General features: G+C 42.6%; 1 protein-coding gene and 1 pseudogene across 6 annotated transcripts in view; both read left to right on the top strand.

Moving 5' to 3' along the window:
- DOCK9 (dedicator of cytokinesis 9) overlaps window positions 1-14,706 on the top strand; it is a 255,830-nt gene that overhangs the window by 17,632 nt on the left and 223,492 nt on the right. The gene's annotated exons all lie outside the window — the stretch shown is intronic.
- On the top strand, window positions 8,259-8,418 carry LOC130359948 (U2 spliceosomal RNA; annotated as a pseudogene).

Raw genomic sequence — 14,706 nt, 5'->3', positions numbered from 1 at the left:
GAAAAACAACTTATTATTGGGTGTCTGAAAGCAAATGGGTTAACAATGGCCTGATGAGAACATATGGCTGTAGTGTATTGGTGAAACCTTAGACCAGCTTGTTTAGTGAGGTGAGCGGGTATGAATATTTAATATCGTTCTGGCGACATGCTTGGTGCATTCTGTGGCAGTCATGCGTGTTTGATTATATAAATGTCTTTATCACAGAAAAGCTGGAACACTGCTAGCATGAAATCTGCGTAGACTTGTTTGCACTAGGGCTGTATTCACACATAGTGTATTAAGCTTTATTTTTGGCCCCATTTTGGTCAGTATTTTTAGCTAAAACCAGAGGTGGGTCCGAAACAGAGAAAGCTGCAAATTCTTCCATTGTAGTTTTTCTTTGTCTGTTCATCTCTTGGTTAACCCCTTAAGGACTTAGCGTTTTTCTGTTTTTGCATTTTCATTTTTTCCTCATCACCTTCTAAAAATCACAACGCTTTCAATTTTGCACATAAAATTCCATATGATGGCTTATTTTTTGCGCCACCAATTCTACTTTGCAGTGACATTAGTCATTTTACCCAAAAATACATGGTGAAATGTAAAACAAATTCATTGTGCGACAAAATTGAAGAAAAAATTTCATTTTGTAACTTTTGGGGTCTTCAGTTTCTACGCAGTGCATTTTTCGGTAAAAATAACACCTTCTCTTTATTCTGTAGGTCCATACGGTTAAAATTATACCCTACTTATTAGGGATCGACCGATTATCTGTATGGCCGATATTATCGGCCGATAATCACGATTTTGGGCATTATATGTATCGGCAATTACCTTGCCGATAAGCCGATAATGCACCGCCCCCACCGCACCGCGACCACCCCCCCCCCGACCCACCGCGTCGCACCCCCCACCGTAGTTCTGGGCGGTATACCGGTATGGATTTTTGCCCATACCGCTATACCGGTCGGGCCCCTCCCCCACCCTCCGAGTCAAAAAAATATATAATAATAATAAACTTACCAGTAATGGGGGTGGTCCGGGCCATCCATCCTTCCTTCCTGTAGTGTCCGGCGCCGTTCCGGGTGGAGGGTGCACCAGTACGGGCTGTCCTTCTCCGGGGGTCCTCTTCTCCACTCCGGGCAGGCTCCGGCATAGTATGCTGAATAGATGCCGTGACGTCAGGTGTGTCGCTGCGCACGGGTGTCACTGCGCAGCGCCGTCTATGCAGCGTACTAGGCCGGAGCCTGCCCGGAGTGGAGAAGATGACCCCCGGAGAAGGACAGCCCGGACTGGTTCACCCACTACCCGGAATGGCGCCGGACACTACAGGAAAGAAGGATGGATGGCCCGGACCACCCTGACAGGTAAGGGAGAGAAGCGGGTGGCGGCCTATGGCACCACAAAAGCCACTGCAGTGCATTGATTTAAAGCGCCCGCTTTAAATCAATGATCTGCAGCGGTGTCGAGGGGGGATAAATAGCCGATAACTTATACCGGAATATCAGTATAAGTTATCGGCTATCGGCCCTAACCTCCACCGATTATCGATATCGGCCCTAAAAAAAAAACGATATCGGTTGATCCCTACTACTTATATAGGTTGGATATTGTCGTACTTCGGGAAAAAATATAAAAAATTCTCATCTTCTAACCCCTATAACTTTTTTTTTCCGCGTACGGGCCGATATGAGGGCTCATTTTTTGCGCCTTGTTCTGAAGTTTTTATCGGTATCATTTTTGTATTGATCTAACTTTTTGATCGCTTTTTATTCATTTTTTCATGATAGAAAAAGTGACAAAAAATACTCTATTTTGGACTTTGGAATTTTTTTTGCGTGTACGTCATAGACTGTGCGATTTAATTAACAATATATTTTTATAGTTCAGACATTTCGGCGATACCACATATGTTTATTTTTATTTACACAGTTTTTTTTTTTTTAAATGGGAAAAGGGGGGTGATTCAAACTTTTATTAGGGAAGGGGTTAAATGACTTTGTCAACTTTTTTTTCACTTTTTTTTTTGCAGTGCTAAGCTCCCATAGGGACCTATAACATTGCACACACTGATCTCCTATGCTGATCCCTGCAAAGCCAAGATAGGGGCTCAATTGCTCAAGCCTGTAGCTCAGGCTTGGAGCAATCAAACCCAGATCGGATGCGACGGAGCAATTTTATCGCCCTGAGCCCGGTCCCGGTGTTTAAAACGGGGTCACGTCGTGACCCTGCATCACACCGGGTTAGTCCCGGCTGCTATTCATAGCCGGGACCCTGGGCTAACAGCGCGCGGCACTGATCGTTGTGAGATCTACCCGGTGTGATGCGTTTTAGACACCGGGACCGGGCTCAGGGCGTACAGGTGGAAAAACATTTTTTTTTTTCTTTTTTAAATCAACTGGTGCCAGAAAGTTAAACATATTTGTAAATTACTTCTATAAAAAAAAATTCTTAATCCTTCCAGTACTTATTAGCTGCTGAATGCTACAGAGGAAATTCCTTTCTTTTTGGAACACTGATGACATCACGACCACAGTGCTCTCTGCTGACATCTCTGTCCATTTTAGCAACCGTGCATAGCAGATGTATGCTAAGGGCAGCATGGTGGCTCAGTGGTTAGCTCTGCTGCCTTGCAGTGCTGGGGCCTTGGGTTCAAATCCCACTAAGGACAACAATAAATAAAGACTTATTATTATTATTATAACGTCGGCAGAGAGCAGTGTGTTTGTGATGTCATCAGAGAGCATTCCAAAAAGAAAAGAATTTACTCTGTAGTATTCAGCAGCTAATAAATACAGGAAGGATTAAGATTTTTTAATAGAAGTAATTTACAAATATGTTTAACTTTCTGGCACCAGTTGATTTAAAAAAAAGAAAAAAAAATAGTTTTTCCACTGGAGTACCCCTTTAACCTGTTGGGGACGAAAGGCGTATGCATACGCCCTTGCGTCCTGGTACTTAATCAGATCGGGCGGGGGGGGGATTACTTTCGTTTTCCCCGTCCTGCCCACCCACAATAGGCGGGCCAGAATGGGGATAACTAAGAGGAGCGGTGCCGAAGATCACTTACCCGTCCGTAGGCAGCGGGGCGACGAGGATCGGCGGGCGGCGACGGAGACCTGCAGGCGACGTGCAGCAGAAGAGGATGGCTCCCTGGATGCGACGGAAGCCGATGAGTTGCCTAGCAACATCTAGAGGGCTACAGTCTGAGACCACTATAGTGGTCTTTAGACTGTAGCCCTCTAGATGTTGCAAAACTACAAATCCCAGCATGGCCAGACAGCTGTTTGCTGTGTGGGCATGCTGGGATTTGTAGTTTTGCAACAGCTAGAGGTCTACAGTTGAGACCACTGCACAGTTATCTCTATACTGCCCTCTAGATCTTGCAAAACTACAACTCCTAGCATGCCCACATAGCTGTTTTTCTGTCTGGGCATGCTGGGAGTTGTAGTTTTGCAACATCTGGAGGTCCACAGTTTGGAGATCACTGTTCAGTGGTCTCTAAGTTGTAGCACTCCAACTGTAGCACTGCAAATCGCAGCATGCCCACACAGCAAACAGCTGTCTCGGCATGCTGGGAGTTGTAGTTGCATACCTCCAGCTTTTGCATAACTAAATCTCCCAGCATGCCCTTCTGTGATCAGTACATGCTGGGAATTGTAGTTTTGCAACAGCTGGAGGCACACTGGTTAGAAAATACTGAGTTAGGTAACAGTGTGCCTCCAGCTGTTGCAAAACTACAACTCCTAGTGCTGTCCTGGCACCCACCATAGGGGCTTCCTAAATGGGACATGCCCCCCAAAAACCATTTTAGAAAAACTCTCTTTCCAAAATCCCATTGTTGCTCCTTCGCTTCTGAGCCCTGTAGTGCACCCGCCAAACACTTGACATACAAATATGAGGTATTTACTTGAGAGAAATTGGGTTACACATTTTGAGAGGATTTTTTTCCTTTTACCCCTTGTAAAAATTCAAAAGCTGGGTCTACAAGAACATGCGAGTGTAAAAAATGAAATTTTGAATTTTCTCCTTCACTTTTCTGCTATTCCTGTTAACACAGGGTTAACACACTTACTGAATGTCATTTTGAATACTTTGAGGGGTGCAGTTTTTATAATGGGGTAATTTGTGGGGTATTTCTAACCAGAAGACCCTTCAAATCCACTTCAAACCTGAACTGATCCCTGAAAAATTCCGGTTTTGAAAATTTTGCGAAAAATTTGAAAATTGCTGCTGAACTTTGAAGCCCTCTGATGTTTTCCAAAAGTAAAAACATGTCAACTTTATGATGGAAACATAAAGTAGACATATTGTGTATGTGAATCAATATATAATTTATTTGGAATGTCTATTTTCCGTACAAGCAGAGAGCTTCAAAGTTAGAAAAATGCAAAATTTTCAAATTTTTCATGACATTTTTGAATTTTTCACCAAGAAATGATGCAAGTATCGACAAAAATTTACCACTAACATAAAGTAGAATATGTCACGAAAAAACAGTCTCGGAATCAAATTTATAAGTAAAAGCATCCCAGCGTTATTAATGCTTAAAGTGACAGTGGTCAGATTTGCAAAAAATGCTCCCGTCCTTAGGGTCATAATGGGCTCCGTCCCCATGGGGTTAAGGCCAAAACTACTTTCAAATACTATGGGGGAGAATTTATCAAGGGTGGTGTAGGTGAACCGGTTTTTGTACGGCTTTACCATGGAAAATCGTCTAAGTCGCAAAAAGGGATTGCAACAGATTTAGACAAAACATACAAACAATATACAATGATGCATACCCCACCCCCGTGTGTGAACCTAGTCTTACGCTTTATTTACCCCAGTCTTTTTTGAGCCTCAAAATAAAGTCCTATAATGGCTAAAAAAAAATTAAAAAAATCATTTAGTCAGTCGTCTTTTTGGTCCATTTCTCATGCATATACTGTAGTTTTTTGGCTGAAAATGGCCCAAAATACTGTGTGAACATAGAGGTATAAAAAAGCCTAAAAAGTAAACACCTTGCTGAAAAGATGAATTCACTTATATCATACACTTCAGGTAGATAAAGGTATGTTCACCTGAAGCAGAAATGCTGTGGATCTTCCATCTGTATTTGTAGGCAGAAAATCTGCAGCCTGTTGAAGTAAGGCCCAATTAACACTACTTTTGCTGCTTGGTTCACACATCAGAAATTCTGTAGTGGAACATCCGATGATTTTCTGCAGTCAGTATGAAGCCTATTACCAATGGCACTTTGAGTTTTGGTGTTTATTTTTGAGATATAATTTTTTTTGACAGAGGCAGTGGCGTTTTTGTTTATGATGTTATCTCCCTCTTTAGTGCTGTTTTTTGGGTCTGTCAGTTTTTTTTAATTGCAGCATGCTCTGGCTATGAAGGGTGTTTTAAAAAAAAAAACTGTTTTTCCTTCGATAGCCCTCGATAAGATTAAAAAAAAAAATAATCTAAAACGTTTGTGTTTGTATTTGTATTTGCATTTGCGTTTGTCCCTCCCATTCTTCTGAATGAAATCCTGGAATCACATGACAGAAAGAAAAAACATATAGCACACACTATTTTGGTACAAAACTCCACAAAAACTTCATAAGGGTTGAATTTAATTTTTGTGCCTTTTTTAAGCAAAAAGAAAAAAAAACAGCACAAAAAGTATGTGTGAAGGAAGCCTTATAATGGTTTTCCAGGAAAACAAAACATTGAAGGGATGTCTGATCAGCCAAAGGTGTGAAAGTGGTGCTGTTACTGAGAAGATTCAACACCCTTTTTATTTTTCTTGGCATTTTCACTTATTCTAGAGAAAATGCTCATTCATGCCTCAGTAATCCAGAGGTTGGTGGGTTAATTCTACAGCATGGATGCCTCCACTACTTTTCTTTAACATAGACTTGAAATGTTGACACATCCTTGGCAAGTCCTAACAGCCAGCGTGCCGATTTCCTGACGTGGGGTGTGTCGGCGGGACAGCATTTTATTTGTGATGTGTAAGGTATGCCTCTATCATAGCATCAGCCGTCTGGTAGTATTGTCTTTTATGTATGCTTCTACTCTTCTCGCTCTGTAGCAGAAAAAAAACCCTACCAAACTGCCCCCTCTCTTTCTTTTTTGTTGTTGTGTTCTGTCCAACAGCTAGGATCCCCTGCAATCTTCTGACCAGCGCCCCAGTGTTCTGAAGATTTGTGCTCAGAACACTGGCTATCCTTGAACATGGAGTGGCGGTGGTCAACGCACCCCCTCTGTGCATGGTCTGTGGGTGAGGAGGCGATACATGAGTACAGCGCTCTCCCATAGTGTATGGAGTGGTTGTGTCGACCACCGCTGCTCTGTGCACAAGGAGAGCAGGTGTTCTAAACACAAATCTTCAAAACATTGGGGTGCCAGACAGAAGATTACCGGGGGTCTCAACGTCTGGACCCCCCGCGATCAGACACTTGTCCTCTATCCTGGGGATAAAGGATAAGGACAAAAGTACTGAAGTTCCCCTTTAAGAGTACGTTCACGCTGAGGAATTTACTCAAGTAATTCCGCTCACTTATTCTTCTTCAGATCATCAAACAATGAAAGGTCCATTGACTTTAATGGACTTTCCCCTGCCCACACTGGAGGAATTTCTGCTAGCAGAATTCTGATGCTGAATTCTGTTCCACCTGAAGATAGAACATGTTGTTTTGTTTTATTTTTTCCTGATTGGGACCATTGTGGTAAAATCGCGATGTCCCGATCAGCTAGGACACAGCAGAAAGGGGCCATTTAATTATTAAAAAAAATATTTATATATATATATATATTTTTTTTTTTTATAATTTTGTAAAACTTATTAGTAATGTATTTTAATTATGTGTTGTGTTGTGTGTTTTTTTTTCTACTTTTTTAACTTTTTTTTTTTTCTTCTGTGGAACAGACTGTTCCATGATGAGAGTAGTAGTACCTGTACTAATTGACAGATCGCAGGGGTTGTCACTTCTAACACCCGCAGCGATCCTCCAGTATAAGCTATAGAAGCCGGCAGCCGGCTGCACTTCTTCGCTCCACTGCCCGGCACTATACTCTGCTGTGATGTTCTCTTCAATTCACAGATTCATATTTCCCGCTAAGAGCTGTGATTGACCAGATGGTGTTGGCCAATCACAACTCTCAGTTGCATATACGAATCTGTGATATGAAAATAACCTCACACTACAGAGGAGTATTGTGCCGGGCAGGGGACAAGACAAGTGTGGCTACCTCCCGCTTCTATAGCTTATACCAGGGGATCACAGTGGGTATCATGAGTGACACCCGCTGTGATCGGACCTTAACTGCAGGTACTACTACTCCCAACATGGAGCACACTCCTTTCTGGGAGCTGTCGTACCTGCATTAATAGACAGATTGCAACGGGTGTCAGAAGTGACACCCGGGCCATCTGTCTATTGGTACAGATACTACAGCTCCCAGCATGGAACAGTGTGTGCTCCCTGTTGGGAGCAGTAGTACCTGCAGTAAGGGACAGATCACAGCAAGTGTCACTCCTGACACCTGTTGCATCCTCCTGATGTGAATTTCGGAACTCTGCTGTGCTCACTGCTACAGAGTCGGGAGAACAGCTGATGCTGAGCAGTAGATATACGTCGTATATCTACTGCCCAGCAAGAACTTACAGTGAGCCTTCAATGTGTGTACTGTGAGCTGAGCTGGCTGAGCTGTGTGCAATGCGCCAGCCCAGCAAGGAAAGAGTTAACTTACACTTCTGGACAGTGTAGGTTAACCCTTTGGACGGTATACACTATATACAGCTATCTATAGGTAGCTGTATATAGTGTATACAGAAGACAGTCTCCTTACCTCCCTCCAGTCCCGGCTGGGTCTGTGTAGCCCCGCCCCTAGTGATGTCATTAGGGGGCGGAACTGCAGACAGGAGCCAGGCTGGTAAGGGTGTGAGGCTCTGTTCACATTGTACATTTTGCATAATGTGAACAGACCCTTCTGCCAGTGTCCTCCCAGACAGGGAGACTCCAGCTGTTGCTAAACTACAACTCCATCACCAAAAAATAGGAACTATACAGAAAAATGTATATAAGGAAGAATAATCTTTATTGAAAAAGTCACAAACTTTAATAACACATATAAAAGACATGTAAGGAATGGGCACTATGGTTATAACAAACAGAAAAAATGGAGATGAGGTTGCTATAATGTAAAATGAAACAGGTACAGATGCGAAGTATAGGGAGTGGTGGTCACACCATGTGGACCTCTCCCCTAGCAGAACATAAATATACAGACATCAAACAATCATGTTCGCTTCTCGGCCTTTTGGCTAAGATAAAGTGTAGTATCTATTCTTATCAGTTTTCATTCTGGTGGGGATGGGTGCTGCATGGAGGGTGCAGGTGTACCAGGGCTTTCCGGGGCTGGTTCTGAGGAATCAGCTCGACGGCTGCCCCGATGTGACCTGTTCCCTCCGGGTCTCGCCATGAGGCTGAGAGGGTCTAGAGCCGAGGTACTTTTGTGCCTCTGGGAGTGGTGACCCCGAGGTGCCGAAACTCACTGGGAGGATGGACTCACTGAGTTGAAGCACGGGCACCATAATCTCTTCACCTTGTGGCACTCACCTCTTGATTCCCGGCTTTCTGGCTAGGATCAGATACATTTTTATAGATCTGGCCGGATGTCCGGGCAGTATATCTGCACACATTCACTTATTTATTCCTTTTTGTCTCACTGTGTCACTTTTTTGTGTGTTCACAGGATTTGTCAGGATGCGGTAGCCCTTCTGGGTGTCCCTCCTGGCGGTCTAGGGGAGGTGTGTGTGGCCATTAGGTTCCGCACCTCCCTGCAAACACCCCGGCTACTCCTGCTTTGGCAGGGTACCTACCGTTATCGGCTCTGCGGGCAGATACCTTGGCTAACGTCAAGGGGGATGCCGGGAGCATTTGTGGTCCCCTAGTAGCTTTGGCGAAAAGGGACATCGAACCTGGAACCTCGCAGGTACCTATTGGTCCGGAGGCGAAGGGTAGGGTTTGTTGGGGGGCCTCTCTCCTATCGGAGAAGGGCTTGCGATAGACCGCATCCTTTGTGCACGTTTTTTTTTAGTGTAACACGTTTGCACATTTTCTTGCGCTTTGGGTGAATCGAGGACACGTTCCTCGGCTTTAGATAAAAAAAAAAAAAAAAAAAATCAAACAATCATGTTCACTGCTGTAAGGTGCAGAAAATGGCAAAAGAGCAACAGCATAATGACAAATAGTAATTCCTAATGTAAAGCTTAGACTCGTGCACCTGACAGGCACCGCTCACCTCCTTACCCCAAACACGTTTTGCGCTCAAATGGCGGCAGGTAGCGAATCAGCTTTTGGCTGTCTGGGCATGCTTGGAGTTGTAGTTTAGCAACAGCTTGAGTCTCCCTGTCTGGGAAGAAGTGTCTGTTCACATTATACAAAATGCACAATATGAACAGGGCCTCATACTTGCCACTCTGCCTCCTGTCTGTAGCTCTGCCTCCTAATGATGTCATCACTAGGGGGCGGAGCTACACGGACCCAGCGGGGACGGAGGGAGGGAGGTAAGCGGACCTAGTCTTCTGTATTCACTATATACAGCTATATATAGATGGCTGTATAGTCTGTATACTGCCCAAAGGGGCTATAGGAGCAGGGACTCCTGTCAGTCTGGAGACAGGATTCCCAGCTCCTGTATAGTATATACGGGTACACTATGCCCTCCTGTGTACTATACGGCCGGGGGAGGGGAGTAGTGATGTTATAAATCACTCCTCCTCTCCTTACTCTGTGGATCAGGCACTCAGCATCTGACCCACAGAGTGGCACCTTGAAGATACCCACAGAGTGGTACCCTGCCAGGGTACAAATTTGGCTGTTTCCACACACCAGGAAAAACGCCAGAAAAACTGCCATAACGCAGGAAAAAGCTGTGGCAGTTTTTCTGGCAGTTTTTCCTGGCATTTTTGCTGGTGGGGAAAAAAATCTCAGTGAAATCCTAGCCTTATTGTTGTTTTTTCCTGTCTACTCTCAGAGCTTAAAGGGGTACTCCAGTGGAAAACATTTTTTTTTTAATCAACTGGTGCCAGAAAGTTAAACAGATTTGTAAATTACTTCTATTTAAAAAATCTTAATACTTCCAGTACTTATCAGCTGCTGTTATGATCCACAGGAAATTCCTTTATTTTTGAATTTCCTTTCTGTCTGACCACAGTGCTCTCTGCTGACACCTCTGTCCATTTTAGGAACTGTCCAGAGCAGGAGGAGTGGTTTGCTATAAGCATTTGCTCCTACTCTGGACAGTTCCTAAAATGCACAGTGGTGTCAGCAGAGAACACTGTGGTCAGATAGAAAGGACATTTAAAAAGAAAATAACTTCCTGTGGAGCATACAGCAGCTGATAAGTACTGGAAGGATATGTTTTTAAAAAGTAATTTACAAATCTGTTTAACTTTCTGCCACCAGTTGATTTAAAAAAAAAAAATGTGTTCCAGTGGAGTACCACTTTAAGGACCGAGCGTTTTTCCGTTTTTGCACTTTAATTTTTTTCCTCCCTACCTTTTAAAAATCATAATCCTTTCAATTTTACACCTAAAAATCCATATGATGGCTTATTTTTTGTGCCACCAATTCTACTTTGTAATGACATCAGTCATTTTACCCAAAAATCTATGGCAAAACAATTGCAATAATTGCAATATTATAGCTCCCATAGGGGGCAATAACACTGCACACACTGATCTTTTACATTGATCAATGGTTTCTCATAGGAAATGATTGATCAATGATTCTGCCGCTTGACTGCTCATGCCTGGATCTCAGGCACTGAGCAGTCATTCGGCGATCGGACACCAGGAGGCAGGTAAGGGACCCTCCTCGTGTCCTACAGCTGTTCAGGATGCCGTGATTTCACTGCAGCGATCCCGAACAGCCCCCTGAGCTAACCGGCAGCAGTTTAGTTTCACTTTAGACACGGTGATCAGCTTTGAACGCCGTGTCTAAAGGGTTAATAGTGCACGGCACTGATCGTGGTGCCGCGCGCTATTAGCCACGGGTCCCCTGCTTTATAGTAAGGGAGAGGACTCAAGACGTACCGATACGTCCTTGGTCCATCAGGGGTTAAAAGGTTATCTGTCGCATTGAAACTGCAGTCCTATCTGCAGGCATCATTATATAGAGCAGGAGATGCTGAGCAGACTGATGTGTATTTTTGTAGGGTAAGTACAATGAGAACATCCCATTTATTTATCTAAATCTCTGCTCATTCTGGGCTAGGTAGTCATGTAGGAGGGTCTACTTAGTGACCGTTATCTGTGTAAAACAGTTCATGTAGCTTTCAATGACAGAGGAGAACCACCCACTTGACTCCTTAGCCCAGAATGAGCAGAGGTTTACATTAATGAGTGACAAGTTATCCTGGGACTTTTCCCATAAACGTGTATAATATATAAAATATGTTCAGCTCCTCCTGTTCTATAATATGATGCCTGCATAATGGACTGCATAGACAATCAGCCAGTACTGAAAAATGTTATGGCAGGAAATAGTTACCCTTACAGATCTACATAGTGCACTTCTTTGAGACCTCACGTGCTGTAAGCTGAATGAACAGAGAGTCCTTTCACTATGGAACCAGCCCACATAACAGATAGCAGAGATTTTCTGTGCCAAGAAGGTTATTTTGTGGACAAGAGGATGGTAGCTGCACACCATCTAATACAAATCTCTGAGCAGAGCATATAAGAGGTATACATGGTTATATGGTTATATTCATGTACATGGTCCTACGTAAAGCTGCCTATACACTTCAAATGGCCGTGATCCATAGGGTTAATATACAGCTATACACACTTTGCTTCAAACTATATAGAGAAACAGGACGGTTTACTTCCTCAATGGTATGAGAACCTGGTACGAACGAGTGCATCAGCCTCTTGTTTGCTTTTATAAATATTGCCTGGGAATATCTCCTATGATATGGTCTGGGAATATCTCCTATGATATTGATATGGTCTGGGAATATCTCCTATGATATATAGTCTGGGAATATCTCCTATGATATAGTCTGGGAATATCTCCTATGATATAGTCTGGGAATATCTCCTATGATATCATCTGGGGATATCTCCTATGATATGGTCTGGGAATATCTCCTATGATATAGTCTGGGAATATCTCCTATGATATGGTCTGGGAATATCTCCTATGATATCATCTGGGAATATCTCCTATGATATATAGTCTGGGAATATCTCCTATGATATAGTCTGGGAATATCTCCTATGATATCATCTGGGAATATCTCCTATGATATAGTCTGGGAATATCTCCTATGATATCATCTGGGGATATCTCCTATGATATGGTCTGGGAATATCTCCTATGATATAGTCTGGGAATATCTCCTATGATATGGTCTGGGAATATCTCCTATGATATCATCTGGGAATATCTCCTATGATATATAGTCTGGGAATATCTCCTATGATATAGTCTGGGAATATCTCCTATGATATCATCTGGGAATATCTCCTATGATATGGTCTGGGGATATCTCCTATGATATAGTCTGGGAATATCTCCTATGATATAATCTGGGAATATCTCCTATGATATCATCTGGGAATATCTCCTATGATATAGTCTGGGAATATCTCCTATGATATGGTCTGGGAATATCTCCTATGATATGGTCTAGGAATATCTCCTATGATATCATCTGGGAATATCTCCTATGATATGGTCTGGGGATATCTCCTATGATATCATCTGGGAATATCTCCTATGATATGGTCTGGGGATATCTCCTATGATATCATCTGGGAATATCTCCTATGATATCATCTGGGAATATCTCCTATGATATGGTCTGGGGATATCTCCTATGATATAGTCTGGGAATATCTCCTATGATATAGTCTGGGAATATCTCCTATGATATCATCTGGGAATATCTCCTATGATATAGTCTGGGAATATCTCCTATGATATAGTCTGGGAATATCTCCTATGATTTGGTCTGGGAATATCTCCTATGATATGGTCTGGGAATTTCTCCTATGATATGGTCTGGGGATATCTCCTATGATATGGTCTGGGAATATCTCCTATGATATATAGTCTGGGAATATCTCCTATGATATAGTCTGGGAATATCTCCTATGATATAGTCTGGGAATATCTCCTATGATATAGTCTGGGAATATCTCCTATGATATGGTCTGGGAATATCTCCTATGATATCATCTGGGAATATCTCCTATGATATGGTCTGGGGATATCTCCTATGATATAGTCTGGGAATATCTCCTATGATATCATCTGGGAATATCTCCTATGATATGGTCTGGGGATATCTCCTATGATATAGTCTGGGAATATCTCCTATGATATAGTCTGGGAATATCTCCTATGATATAGTCTGGGAATATCTCCTATGATATCATCTGGGAATATCTCCTATGATATAGTCTGGGAATATCTCCTATGATTTGGTCTGGGAATATCTCCTATGATTTGGTCTGGGAATATCTCCTATGATATGGTCTGGGAATATCTCCTATGATATGGTCTGGGAATATCTCCTATGATATGGTCTGGGAATATCTCCTATGATATAGTCTGGGAATATCTCCTATGATATGGTCTGGGAATATCTCCTATGATTTGGTCTGGGAATATCTCCTATGATATGGTCTGGGAATATCTCCTATGATTTGGTCTGGGAATATCTCCTATGATTTGGTCTGGGAATATCTCCTATGATTTGGTCTGGGAATATCTCCTATGATTTGGTCTGGGAATATCTCCTATGATTTGGTCTGGGAATATCTCCTATGATATGGTCTGGGAATATCTCCTATGATATGGTCTGGGAATATCTCCTATGATATGGTCTGGGAATATCTCCTATGATATGGTCTGGGGATATCTCCTATGATATGGTCTGGGAATATCTCCTATGATTTGGTCTGGGAATATCTCCTATGATTTGGTCTGGGAATATCTCCTATGATTTGGTCTGGGAATATCTCCTATGATATGGTCTGGGAATATCTCCTATGATATAGTCTGGGAATATCTCCTATGATATTGTCTCGGAATAACTTATACAATAGTAATACTAAAGATGACATGTGCGTAGCTTTCCAGAAGGTTGTATTTTCTAGAGGGTTTCCTGTGACAAATCTTCCATTGTTGAGTTGTAAATTGTACAACATTTCCTGCTGATTGTTTTATTGGCAATAATAATGAAAGGGGGGATGTTCACTGTTGACTCCAAATAGCAGAAAATAATCTACTTCCTTCTATGACTCGAACCACATAAACCCTATTGTGCCACATTATTATGGCACTTTGCTGCCCAATTCATTGCTAGTTCATAGTGGAGATGCCAACATTTTACTTTGACAATCACCATATGAGGATTTGAAGCTGCAGATTTCAATGTAAACTAAGTGAACACAGCTTCAAATATGTACAGGATTCTGTACATGTAAATATATATACCCTAAAAAGGAAATATTAGCAGTAATGCACCAAGTATGGGCATGTGTTGACCCTGACATCTGGGCCTCAGACTTTGGTCTCTTGTTCTGGTACATATGTGACATGTGAGTGTATGTAGACCAGTGTTTCCCAACCAGGGCACCCCCAGTTGTTGCAAAACTACAACTCCCAGCATGCCTGGACAGCCTTCGTGCCCCTCTACCATGTCCTGGGGTAGGAGAATCTTGAATCATTTGCA

The sequence above is a fragment of the Hyla sarda genome, chromosome 2 (genome assembly GCF_029499605.1).
Source record: "Hyla sarda isolate aHylSar1 chromosome 2, aHylSar1.hap1, whole genome shotgun sequence".
NCBI lineage: Eukaryota > Metazoa > Chordata > Amphibia > Anura > Hylidae > Hyla > Hyla sarda.
Note: the sequence above shows the minus strand (reverse complement) of the source record. Positions and strands in the feature narration are given on the sequence as shown.